We start from the raw sequence: 12,695 nt of genomic DNA, 5'->3' as shown, positions 1-12,695 counted from the left end.
ATTCTTTTCGGGTTAGAAAAAGAACAATGGACCATAACAGAACCGATATGCAGGCCCAGCCCTTCTGAAATTGTCCCAGGGGTATAAGAGAGTATTCCAGATGCCGACAAAGCACGAGAGACCCACCTTGGACTACACACTCTTCCCCCTTGTGCGTTGAAGATGTTGAAGACTTTCTCTCTCCTATTTTTTAGGAGAATTTTTTTTCCCCGATAAGTTGCATATTTGTATTGAAAGAGGGAAAAAAATAGAGTGCAGAAAATAGGCAATTCCCATTACCTTCTTTGGATAGACCTAGGGAAAAGTTAGGGAATTCCTAGCACAAGCAGGACATGCCTTGCTAAGAAATAGAAAATTACAATAATCATAGAAAATGCACTTTAGACTCTGTAATACACAATGCGGGCTGCATCCTCTTCCACAAACATGTTTAGGTCATTAGGAAACTCAATAGGCATAATCAGGATTTCTTCACTTAGAGGTCCAAGAGAAGCCATATAGTCTGCTGGCCTATTTACTTCCCTCCAAACTTGCTTGAACTCTATTAACGCAAAAGATTTAGTCAACTGCAAAATCCTTCTCTTAATAACTTGAGTATCCTAAGGGCCTTGGATCACTCCATTCAACATGTCCACTACAAGCTTTGAATCTGACTTGATTGAAACCTTTGTAAAGTTCTTCTCAATACATAGAGTTATGCCTCTGAAGACAGCTAGTAACTCCAAGTGAAGTACTGAAGAAAAATCCCCTATACCAACATAAGCTAAAATGGGTTCCCCTTTGTTATCCCTGATGATTCCTCCATAATAACCCTTATCCAGTTTTAGGGATCCATCACAATGCAAAGGCTATCATAGAGATTGGTGGATTAAACCAAGAGCAAGCCCTTGGGATCTTCACTATCCACTTCATGTTAATCTTCCATTTTTCAACTAAGAATTGATTTCTAGGAGTAGAAACACCTGAAAAGTATAGGCCCCCACATTTTCTTATGACATCTTCAACAATAGCAGATAGGATTTGGATCCTTGTTTTCACTTTATTTTTGAAAATTCTGAAGTTCCTCTCTTACCAAATATGCTGAATAGTTGCACAAAAAGCCAATCTTCCAACACTTTTTAAAGGGTTCTCATTATTAAACTCATATTTAACCCAAACTACAATGTCCTCTATTTGGCCATGAGGTCCCCCATGTTGAGAGCATAAGGATAGGACCTCATTTCAAATATTAGTGGTAAAAAGACACTCAAAGAAAAGATGGTTCCTATCTTCCATACCAGCCCAACAAAAAACACAGTTTGGAGAAACTCCAACACCATGCTTTATAAGGTTATCTTTTGTGGGAAGGGAATTAACCAAACATCGCCAAGTAGTAATAGAGTGTCTAGGAATATTATCATTGAACCACATAGCATCCATCCACTCAATCTTAGAGGCATGATTCCACACAATATCCCAAGCTAATTTTGGGGAAAAGGATCCTGAAGAGTGTCCTTTCTACACCACCATATTATTATCAACATAAGGAAGCTTGTGGATATTAGGAAGAGATCCCCAAATCTCCATAAGCTCCATAGAAGTAGGTGGAGTACGATGCCACTCTCCTTCCCTTAGAATATTAGCTACCTTAGCTAATCTAGGGCACTTAGCATCATATCGAATTCTATCTCCAAATCTCTTGATAAGAATACCAGAAGGGTGCCAATTATCTAACCAAAGGTCTGGCAAACTACCATCACCAATGAGGTGGTGAACATGAGGCTCCATAATATGTCTATACTTAATAATTTTCCTCCAAACCCAAGAAGAATTTGAGGAAGGCCTTACGGTCCAAATGGAATCATTTTTTAGGTATCTAGTATAGATCCAACTCACCCAAATTTTGTTTTTGTGAGAGGAAATCCACCAAATTTGCTTCATAATTCTCGCAACATTCATCTCCTTAATGCGTTTGAGGCCAAGACCTCCTTCTATTTTGGTTTGCAGATAGCATCCCAGGACATATAGTGAATTTTCCTCTCAAGAGAAGGGCCAGACCAAAGGAAGTTGAAAAAAATAGATTCCAATTTAGAAATGACATTACCCGGGAGCCCGAAGATGTCTGACCAATAGATGTAGCAGCCTTAAAGAACAGAAGATATAAGCTAGAGCCTCCTCACATAGGATAGGAATTTCGCTTTCCATCCTTCAAGCTTCCTACGAACCAGGTCCAAGATTGGAGAGCAGTCCATTATGTTCAATTTTCCTAAAATAAGAGGAACACCAAGATACGTAATTGGTAATCTCTTAGGAGATTTTTTTGAAGATCTCTTATTTTCCACCTACTTAAAGCACAAGGGGCATGGACAAAATTTCCAATTAAATTAAAATATTGCCCAAATCATTCAAGCTAGCATAGAAAAATCATCCAAGAGGTGCTGCCAAGTGTGAAGAAGAGAGAGAAAATAAAAAATAAAGAGAAAAATAGGTAGAAAAAGGAAGGGAAATTCGTTGGACTCATCTTCTTTCTCTCTTCTCCCTCCTCCACCTCGTCAAAACCTAAATCGTTGGACTCTCTCCCCTATCTGTATTTCTCTCTTCTCTCTCCTCCACATCAACACCTTAGATCTAAAAAAAAATCCTAATTAGGAAACCTAAATCATGGGAGACTCTCCTACCTCCTACAATTTTCTACCTTTCTCTCTTCTCTCCCCTCCACCTCATCAAAACCTAATCGTTGGACTCCCTCTCCCCTATTCCCTATAAATAAAAATCATCGAAGTGTGGGAGAGGGTGCACTACTCTTTTAGGGTTTCTCTCTTTCTCTAGCACTTCTCTTTTAGGGTTTTCTCTCTTTCTCTTGCACTTCTCTATTAGGGTTTCTCTCTTTCTCTAGCAATTCACTTTTAGGGTTTTCTTTTCTCTAGTCTTTCTCTAGGTTTTCTCTAGTTCTTCTTCTACTCTTTTTCTTACTTTTTGGTTTAAGCACTCATGTAATGAATTTATATTTAATGAATGCAAGTTTCTTTTTTATGTTTATTGTTCATGGTAGTCAGTTGTACTTTTACTTTCTAGTTCTAGGCTTAGTTCTAAGTGACAAGAACCAGGTGTGGAGCACAAGTTTTAAAGTTCAGATTTGTCCTCTCTAAGCCTAGAAATTTCAGATTTGGTTGATTCCAGATCTGGTTTTTAGGGCTGGTTGTATTTGAAATCAAACAAGAAGCAAAAATTTTTAATTCAAGTATGGAAGTTCAGGTAGGTAGGCTTCTTTATAAGTCTTCTCAACCCCCTTTCATTCCCTCTTCTAGCTATCCATTCATTCTTAACTTAGGTTTTTAATTTTAGTTTACTTTGTTGTTTTTCCTCTCCCCCAAGGTCATTGGCTAGACTATGTGTTGGCTTTGCCCCTCTCTAGCTATGGAACCATCATTTTATTGCCTTTAATTTCAGTCATTTACTTTGCCTCCCATTCCCTAAAGCTAAGTAGTGAAGCCCTTATAAGAGTTACTCTCTAGTCAAGTAGGGAAGCTTGCATTATTTGCAGTGCATCCCTCGGGCTAAGTAGAGAAACCTACTTGTGTGCTTCTCTTTAGCTTTCTTCCCTTTTAGTTGCACTTTTATTATTTATTTCAGCACTTTTACTTTATTGCTTTTTATTTCAACACTTTTACTTTTAGTTATTTACTTTTTATGTGCGTGGTTTGAAGTTTTAAATTCCTAGATGTGTTGGTTAGGATGATTTTAAATGCATTTGTTTTAGGGCGGTAGTTAGAAGTAGATCACCATATTAATCGATACACATTCACATTACTAAAAGAAGCCAAAAATAAAGGTTGCTCTCCTTGTGTTTGACCCGTAGCTACACTTATCCGTACACTTGTGGTTACTTTTAAATCTCAAACACCTACTGTCATGCCCTACCATGCCCTTCATATGGCATAGGCATGTTGGCACTGGAATACCTTACCGTACCCAGTCAACCTGCTTACCCCAGAATCCTCCCCTAGGAGAGTCCACAACACCACATCCACATAATATAGATAATCGGATCAGAGCAATTCATAGCGGATAGTATAAAATCAAGTAAAGTTAATACTCACCCAGTGCATCTATGTGGTACCTGATAATATATGTACAAAACTTTCAGAATTTACTTACAGTAATCCCTTATATTACAGTAATCTAAGTATCAAAATATATATACACAAAAAGAATTCTTCCACTTGTCAAACCATCAAAAATTGGTCTCTACATCCATCCTCATATATACACAAAAATGATCATAATATCATATCTCAAGAATACTGTCCACCATATACACAATCGTCGCACTTGTAATCAGGTCCATGACTAAAATCATCAAAATCCAAAGTACATGCCAAGTGATCCATAATCATAGCATCATGCTCAGTACTAGTAGCCTGTAGGTGACTGCTCTCCTCATCTATAGATCAAAGGAAAAAGGGGGGTGAACACTAGTAATGCTCAATGAGGGGTGGGGTAGACAAAACACACACATCCATATGCAATGCATGCTCCACATATGAAGATGATGTTTATAAATCTAGTTATTTAACTATACAAATTTCCCTAGTCCTTTACTAGATCTCATCACCTATGGGTATAGTACTACGCAATGTAGGTGGCATTCCCTACCCTGTACGTTGGGCCCTTAGGAATACAAGCTCGTTGCAGGTAGGAGCCAGCCAGTTTCGATCAAAGCCTTGGTCCCCCAGCTAACCCCTAAAAGGTAACCCTGTATAATAATATCCACCATGCATATAGTACGTCGTATCCTGTCTCACATCGGTCTCTGGTACAATATGTCGTACCACTCACAGTGCACTACTAATGAAGCAGCTACATATGTCGGGATTAGTCCGTACCTAACCCCTTACAGACAAGGGGTGTAGCACTTAGGTTTATGATACCTAGCCCAACATACTACATGATGCACAACCAATCAACCAAATCATATATGCAAACATGGGCACCTTCTCATGACCCATCTTACCTATCTTACCTTTCATGTTTCTCATGCCATCAATTCCAACATAACAGAACCATAACAGAATAAATGAAGGTAAATGCATATACACATACACAAACAATAAAATGCATGAGCAACAAATAATAAACACACCAAAAGAAATAAGATAGAGGGACACCCACTCACCTAGACAATCTGAATCAGTTTTCACTTTTCTAGGTGCTGAACTTGTTCCCTCACAGTTAATTGGAATTCCTAAAAATCAAAATTATACATTCATTTATAAATTTAGATTCTAGAGCTCAAGCACAGACCCTAATATAGTCTTTTATTCTCCTATAAGCCCTATAGGTCCCCTCTCAGACCCACACATTACTGTTAAAATCAGAGGACAAAATGGTCTCTGGAAGCCTAACAGGCTGGAGACCTTGGCATGCTTGACCGGCCAGCCGGATGTTTCCCACCGATTGTGTCTTTTATATAGAATTTCAATTATGCCAACCTTCCCTGCTGATTACTCATATGCTTGGCCATGAGATTTTTGCATCATATCTTCACAACAGTGAATAAGTACATCAATTCTCATCACTTTATTAATCCAATCATTAACCCATTAATTAATTCTGATTAATTATACAATTCAGCAAGACTTTCCATAACCATACCTTTATTCTCATATCTCATTAACAAGTATGAATTAAAGTTAGAATTTCATAATCAAACCTCAATCTAAGGTTGCATGCACAATTTCTACCATTAATTTCACTTTGCATGTGAAAAATTGAACCTCAATCATCTTGCATGCATTAATAGGATCTTCGAACAACAGAATTCAAAGTGAAATTTTACTTTTTCTCTAAGGTATATTACTGTCTTGAGGTCCTAAGTGAGAATCCTCACATTCTAATCCCAATCGGCCATGGTGTATGCATCCTTTTACAAAATCATTTCACATTTTCAAATCAATTCTTCAAATAAGAAAATCAGAATTCATATGAGGAAGACTTTTGCTGAATTTTTCTAGATTTCCTTCCATACAAAAGAATTCAGTTCCTACCCTTCTCTATTTTTGAATCCTTTTCTTACTACAGGTTCATATAAGTGAGAAGTATCTACCTTCTTGCTTAACCATGCAGTAGCCTCCCAAGTAGGTGAATCTTCTTTCTAATTTTCCTCTATTCTCTTCTCTTCTTCTCTTTGTTTCTTCTTCTTCTTCTTTCTTCCTCTTGTTGTCCAAGTAATGTTGTGTGAAGAAAAGTGAAGTATAGTGGTCAGTGGTGGCTCTTATATAGCCCCACATTGGTGGCCCACTAACACTATAATATATATATATATATATATTATTACATATATAAAACCAATTATGTTCCCATAATTAAATTAATTTTATAATTTTATTAATTATCACATTTAATCATATCAGTCCCATGGAAATAGGTCCACATGTCAAATTTTCGAGAGTGGGACCCATTTCATCCAATTATGGCCATTCTGTTCACATGACAAGCAGGTCTATCATGTCTAGAACTCTCTAGCCAGTTGAGCCAGACTTGCTCCCCTTTTGAGTCTATTGTATTCCCTATCATATCCAATCCATATTAAGGGCTAGTAATCACCTGTTGGCCCACTTTGCTTGCTGACTCTTCCAACACAGTTTATAGGAGGCACAGGTACATGTTGGGTCATCCTTCCCTTCCTGGCATTCAATGTTGCTATCCAAGCTAGTGTTGGCCTCTCCAACTTGCTCCTCCTGCTTGTTCACAGTTAATGTAAAGAGGTGAGATTTGGGGTGTTATAGCTTTTCCCCTCCTTACAAAAAATTTCTTCCTCGAAATTGTGAAAGTTACCTGGTAAACTAAATAGTTCTGGGTACTTTTCTTTCACTTCGTCTTCTTTTTCCTAGGAATCTTCTTTCTTTGGATGGTTCTTCCACTTGATCTTCACATATGGAATGGTTCTACTCGGAGTTGATATTCTTTTCTATCAAAGATCCCTTCAGGTTGTTCTTCATAGCTCAAATCATCATTCAACTCCAAAGGTTCCACAGCAGGCAATACATGTGAATTATCTGGAATGCACTTCTTTACCATAGAGACATGGAAGACATTATGAAATCTGTCCAGCTTTGAAGATAATGCCAATCTATAGGCTATTTTGCCAATCCGATCCAGTATCTCAAAGGGTCCTATTTATCTTGGTCTTACTTTACCTCTCTTTCCAAATCACTTGATGCCTTTGATTGGTGAAATTTTCAGAAATACCTTTTCCCCCACTTCAAACTCTAAAGGCTTCCTCCTACTGTCGGCATAACTTTTCTGTCTGAATTGAGCTGCCTTGGTTCTTTCCCTGATCATATCTACCTTCTCACAGGTAGCTTGTACCAGCTCAGGGCCCAAAATTCTTCTTTCTCCCACTTCATCCCAATACAATGGGATTCTACACTTCTTTCCATACAGAGCTTCAAATGGTGCCATACCAATAGTTGATTGATAGTTGTTGTTAGATGCAAATTCAACTAATGGTATACGTTCATCCCAACTATAGTTCATATTTGTAGCACAGGCCCTCAACATATATTCTAGGGTCTGGATTGTTCTCTCTGTCTACCCATCTATCTATGGATGAAATACTGTGCTAAATTTCAATCTAGTTCCCATTGCCTTCTGTACACTTTCCCAAAATTTAGAAGTGAATCGAGAATCACGATCAGGAACAATACTGATAGGAACACCATGATATCTCACTATGTTATCAATGTACATCTGTGTTAACTTCTCCATGGATCTTCATTAGTATGAAATGGGCTACTTTAGTTAGTCTATCAACAACTACCCAAACGGTATCATTTCCTTTCCTGGTCCTTGGTAGTCTTGTCACAAAATCCATGGTAAAATGTTTCCATTTCCACTCTGGTATTGGAAGTGGTTGCAGTAACCCATGTGGCCTTTGTCTCAATGCTTTCACTAGCTGACAATTCATGCACTTTGACACATGCTCAACTACATCATTCTTCATACTATGCCACCATTATGTTTTCTTCAGATCTCTATACATTTTTGTACATCTAAGATGTATAGAGTAAGGAGTACTGTGAGCTTCACTCAGAATCAACTTTATCAACTTCTCTATCCTTGGAACACACAGTCTGTCATTGAACCACAAAGTTCCATCTTTCACTGTGAACCTCAAATCTCTTTGTCTTCCATCATTGATTGCATATATAGTCTTTCTCAATATATCATCTTTAGGTTGAGCTTCCTTGATCTGTTCAAATAAAGATGGTTTAATGGTAAGTGTAGCAAGTGTTATATCTTTATGTGTCTCCACTCCCACAATTACTTCCAAACCAAATTCTCTTGCTTCTTCAATCAACATAGGGTTTGCAGTAAGTGCAGCTAATGTCATAACTTTGGGTTTCCTACTGAGAGCATCTGCTACCACATTAGCTTTTCTTGGATGATAATAAATAGTGCAGTCATAGTCCTTTAATAGCTCTAGCCATCTCCTTTTCATATTCAATACTTTATGAGTGAATAAATACTTAAGGCTCTTATGGTCACTATAGATCTCACTTTTCTGACCATATAATTAGTGACGCCAAATTTTTAAAGCAAAATGATTGCTATCAATTCCAAGTCATGGGTAGGATAATTCTTTTTATAATCTCTCAATTGTCTAGAAGCATAAGCAATTACCCTACCATTCTGCATCAACACACATCCTAAACCTTGTTTGGATGCATCACTATATACCACCAAACCTGATGTACCATATGGAATCGCATGGACTGGAGCTGTCACTAGTTGGTTCTTTAAATCCTGAAAACTATTTTTACATTCCTCAATCCAATGAAATTTGACTCATTTTCTAGTCAACCGAGTCATGCAGTAGAAATCTGGGCAAAGTTCTCAATAAATCTCCTGTAGTTACCTGCCAAGCCTAGGAAACTCCGAATCTCACTTACAGTCTTGGGAGACTCCCAATCTAATATTGCCTTCACCTTTCCAAGATCAATCTCAATACCCCTAGTAGATACAATGTGTCCCAAGAAATTCAGTTTTGATAGCCAGAATTCACATTTACTAAACTTTGCATACAACTAATTCTCTCTCAACCTTTGTAATACTAATTTCAAATGAATTGCATGATCCTATCTACTCTTGGAATAGCTCAAAATATCATCAATAAAGACAATCACATACTGATCTAGCATATCATGAAACACTCTATTCATCAATCCCATAAAAGTTGTTGGTTCATTGGTCAGTCCAAATGGCATAACCACAAATTCATAGTGGCCATACCTAGTCTTGAAGGCTATCTTCTGGATATCACTCTCCTTGATCTTCAACTGGTGATACCTTAACCCCAAGTCTATCTTGGAGAATGTACTGGCTCCTTGCAACAGATCAAACAGATCATCAATATAGGGAAGTAGATACGGGTTCTTAGTCATCAACTTGGTCAACTCTAGGTAATCAATACACATCCGTAGACTCCCATCTTTCTTATTTACAAACAAGACTGAAGCTCCCCAAGGTGATACACAGGGTCTAATAAAACCCTTCTTTAACAAGTCCTGCAATTGTTCCTTCAACTCCTTCAATTCGGTAGGAACCATCCTATAGGGTGCCTTTAACACTGGTGCTGCACCAGGTATTAGATCAATACAAAATTCAGTCTCTCTATCTAGGGGCACACTACATAGATCCGTTGAAAATACATCTGGAAATTTTTTTACTACTTCTAGTTCTTCCAGTGTAACAATTTTCCTTGTTGTATCTTGGACACATGCCAAATACGCTTCACATCCTTCTTCTAACAATTTTTGTACTTAGATAGAAGAAATCAACATTTTCCTTATTTCCTTTATGTGTCCCTGAAATACAAACTCATCTCCATTTCTGGGTCTAGACAATATTTTCTTTTCAGCACAGAGCACACATGCTTGCCGATAGCCAATCCATTCCTAATACGAAATCAAAGTCTTTCATATCTATGCAAATCAAATGAGCTATCATTTCTCTCTCACAAATCTGAATAGTATAGGGTTCATACACATCCTCTAAGTTCACAATAAACCCTGTAAGTGTACTGACCATCAACTGATAAGTGAATTGGTGGGAGGAAGTTTAGACTGAAGTTTGGATACAGACCGGTGAGTGAAGAAGAAGGTATGAGAGTTTTAAGAGTGTTTAAAATGCTCTCAGGTTCAGTAGAAACCTGTCAAAATGGTCGGCCAATCGGGAAAATTCTCCCGCCAGTTTGGTTAAAATGGTCTGATGAACTCCAATTTTTAGGACCTATTATATGAGGTTTGAAGGGGTGTTTAACGCTCAAAATAGGCTCTTACAAGTCCAGGTTTTTGTGAATCAAGAAAGAGGATGTATGTGAGTATGATGAAGGACCAGAGTACTGAGCATTAATAAGGAAAAGGTAAATTGATATAACAAATTGAAGAATCTAATTAGAGGGAATGTTCCAAGAACAAATATGAAGATTAAACTATTTAAATCAGATTTAATCGAATTTGATGCATTGAAGATTGTTAAGTGAGGCAATTAAGATATATGAAAATTTGGAATTCTTAAGAGGGGATAGAAAGAAGAATATGATTGGGGTGACCAAATAAATAAGTAGAGCTAGATTTATACAAGAATAGGTGGATGAATATACAAGAGCTGACATGTGTATAGTATTCGAAGTTAATTGAGGCAATAAACTGTATTGGAATATTAGAGTACTTTAGAGAGAAAAATCTTCAATTTTGAGAGGAAATTTCATAAGTTTGGAAGCATACCACCTAATGTTGAAATTGAAGAAATGACTGGGAATAAAATACAACATACTTCTTATGAAGGAATTGACAGATGATGATAAAATAATGGTGGTCAAATTATTAGAACAAGAACTTGAGTAGCAGATATTAATGGATAGGGGTTATTGGGTCAACTTATAAACATATACAAATACAAAGATCAGAAATGATAGAAGAAGTAAATCATCTATTCATTGAGGTCATTGGGACTTTGGAACTGAGAAAAATTGTGAAAGATATAAGATTATCATTTTGATGAAATGATCTAAAGAAAGAAGAAAATTATAATGATGACCAAGGAAGATAAAGGAAGCTATGAGATGGATGATAACTACTCATAAAATTTAATGAAGGTGATTTGATCTTAATATGATCATACATGCATATGATTGGAATTAACCCATTAAGATACTATCTGCAAATAATTGTGAGATTGGATCAAGAATGAATGAATGGTAAATGGAAGCAAGGTAAGAAGGGTCAATTGTATATAGAGACTAGTTACCTCACAAATTTTGAGGACGAAGTTTTTGTAAGGAGGGGGAAACTGTAACACCCTGATTTCATAACCTCCAGTCCTAGAGATGGAATTTTATGAAGGAAGGTATTTTGGTGGAAAGAAATAATAAATTAATGGAGTAGGTGAGAGATTGAAATTAGGATCCAAATGAAGGTCTTGAAGGGGGCTTAGGAGTGCCCACAATAATGAAAGGGTCTCACATAAGGTGGGTAAACTCTGGGTAGAAGATGGATAGCAACAGGCTGAAGAAGACACAACCAGCTAGAGAGATTCTGTCCAACCGGCCTGCCTGTTATGGACAGAATATCTAGAAATTGAGTTTTTCCCTTGTGGACCCAACCAATTGAAAGGGTCCATCCACTTTTTATCATAGATAGAGGAATACTTGGGGGTGGTTATGTAGGTGGTTTTATATCAATACACATTTCCTATTCTAAGTTATTAAATTTAAATGGTTACGAAGAAAATGAGTTTTTAAGAAAAATTTTCCTAGCAAAACAGACCTTAATCTGTTAGCTTATAAATTGGAGGGAGATTTTCTCCTCTTATTTGCTGTGACAAGAAACGAAATAGGAAAATGAGAAAGAAGAAAGGAAAAGAAGAAAGAAGAAGAAGAAGAAAATAAGAGAACAAGAGAAGAGAAGAGATTTACTTATTTGGAAGGTTGCTGCAGAATCCAGCAAAGTGGTAGGTACTTCTTCCCTACAGGAACTTGTAGTAAGAAAAAATTTGGAAATAGAGAGGGATAGGACTGAATTCTGTTGTAAGAAAGGAATTCTAGAAAAATTTCAGCAGAATCCTCATTTTATGAAGCTTTATTTCTTAATTTGAGGAACTTATTTGGAAGATGTGTTGGGATGCACACTTACCATGGCCGATCGGGACTTGTGAGTGAGAATTCTCACTCAGATTTCTAAAATTGAACTAATACATATGGATTTAGAGGAATTTTACCTCAAATTTTGCTCTAAAGGTTGTAAGAGTTCATGCACGATAATTTGGGTTCAATTTCTTACATGGAAAGTGACATTACAAAAGAATTTCATGCATGCAACCTTAGATTTAGGTTTGATTATGAAGTTCTTACTCTAATCTTTACCTGTGAATGAGATTATGGAAAAATGAGGTATGATTTTGGGAATTTCTTCTGAAATTGTGTAATCAATCAAAATTTAGTAGTAGGTTAGTGAATTGATAATTAAAGTGATAGAAATTAACTAATGTGATATTGTTGTGAAGGTTCAATACAGAAATAAGGCAACAAAGACCAGAATTGTGGAGAAAACCTACAGGAAGAACAAGCAAAATTGAAATTCTGTAGAAAAGGCACGACCGGTGGGAGACATTTGGCTAGCCGGTCAGGCCAGGGTCTCCAGCCAGCTAGGCTT

The sequence above is a fragment of the Macadamia integrifolia genome, chromosome 10 (genome assembly GCF_013358625.1).
Source record: "Macadamia integrifolia cultivar HAES 741 chromosome 10, SCU_Mint_v3, whole genome shotgun sequence".
Classification (NCBI taxonomy): Eukaryota; Viridiplantae; Streptophyta; class Magnoliopsida; order Proteales; family Proteaceae; genus Macadamia; species Macadamia integrifolia.
The sequence above is the reverse complement of the archived record's forward strand: the minus strand, read 5'-3'. Positions refer to the sequence as shown.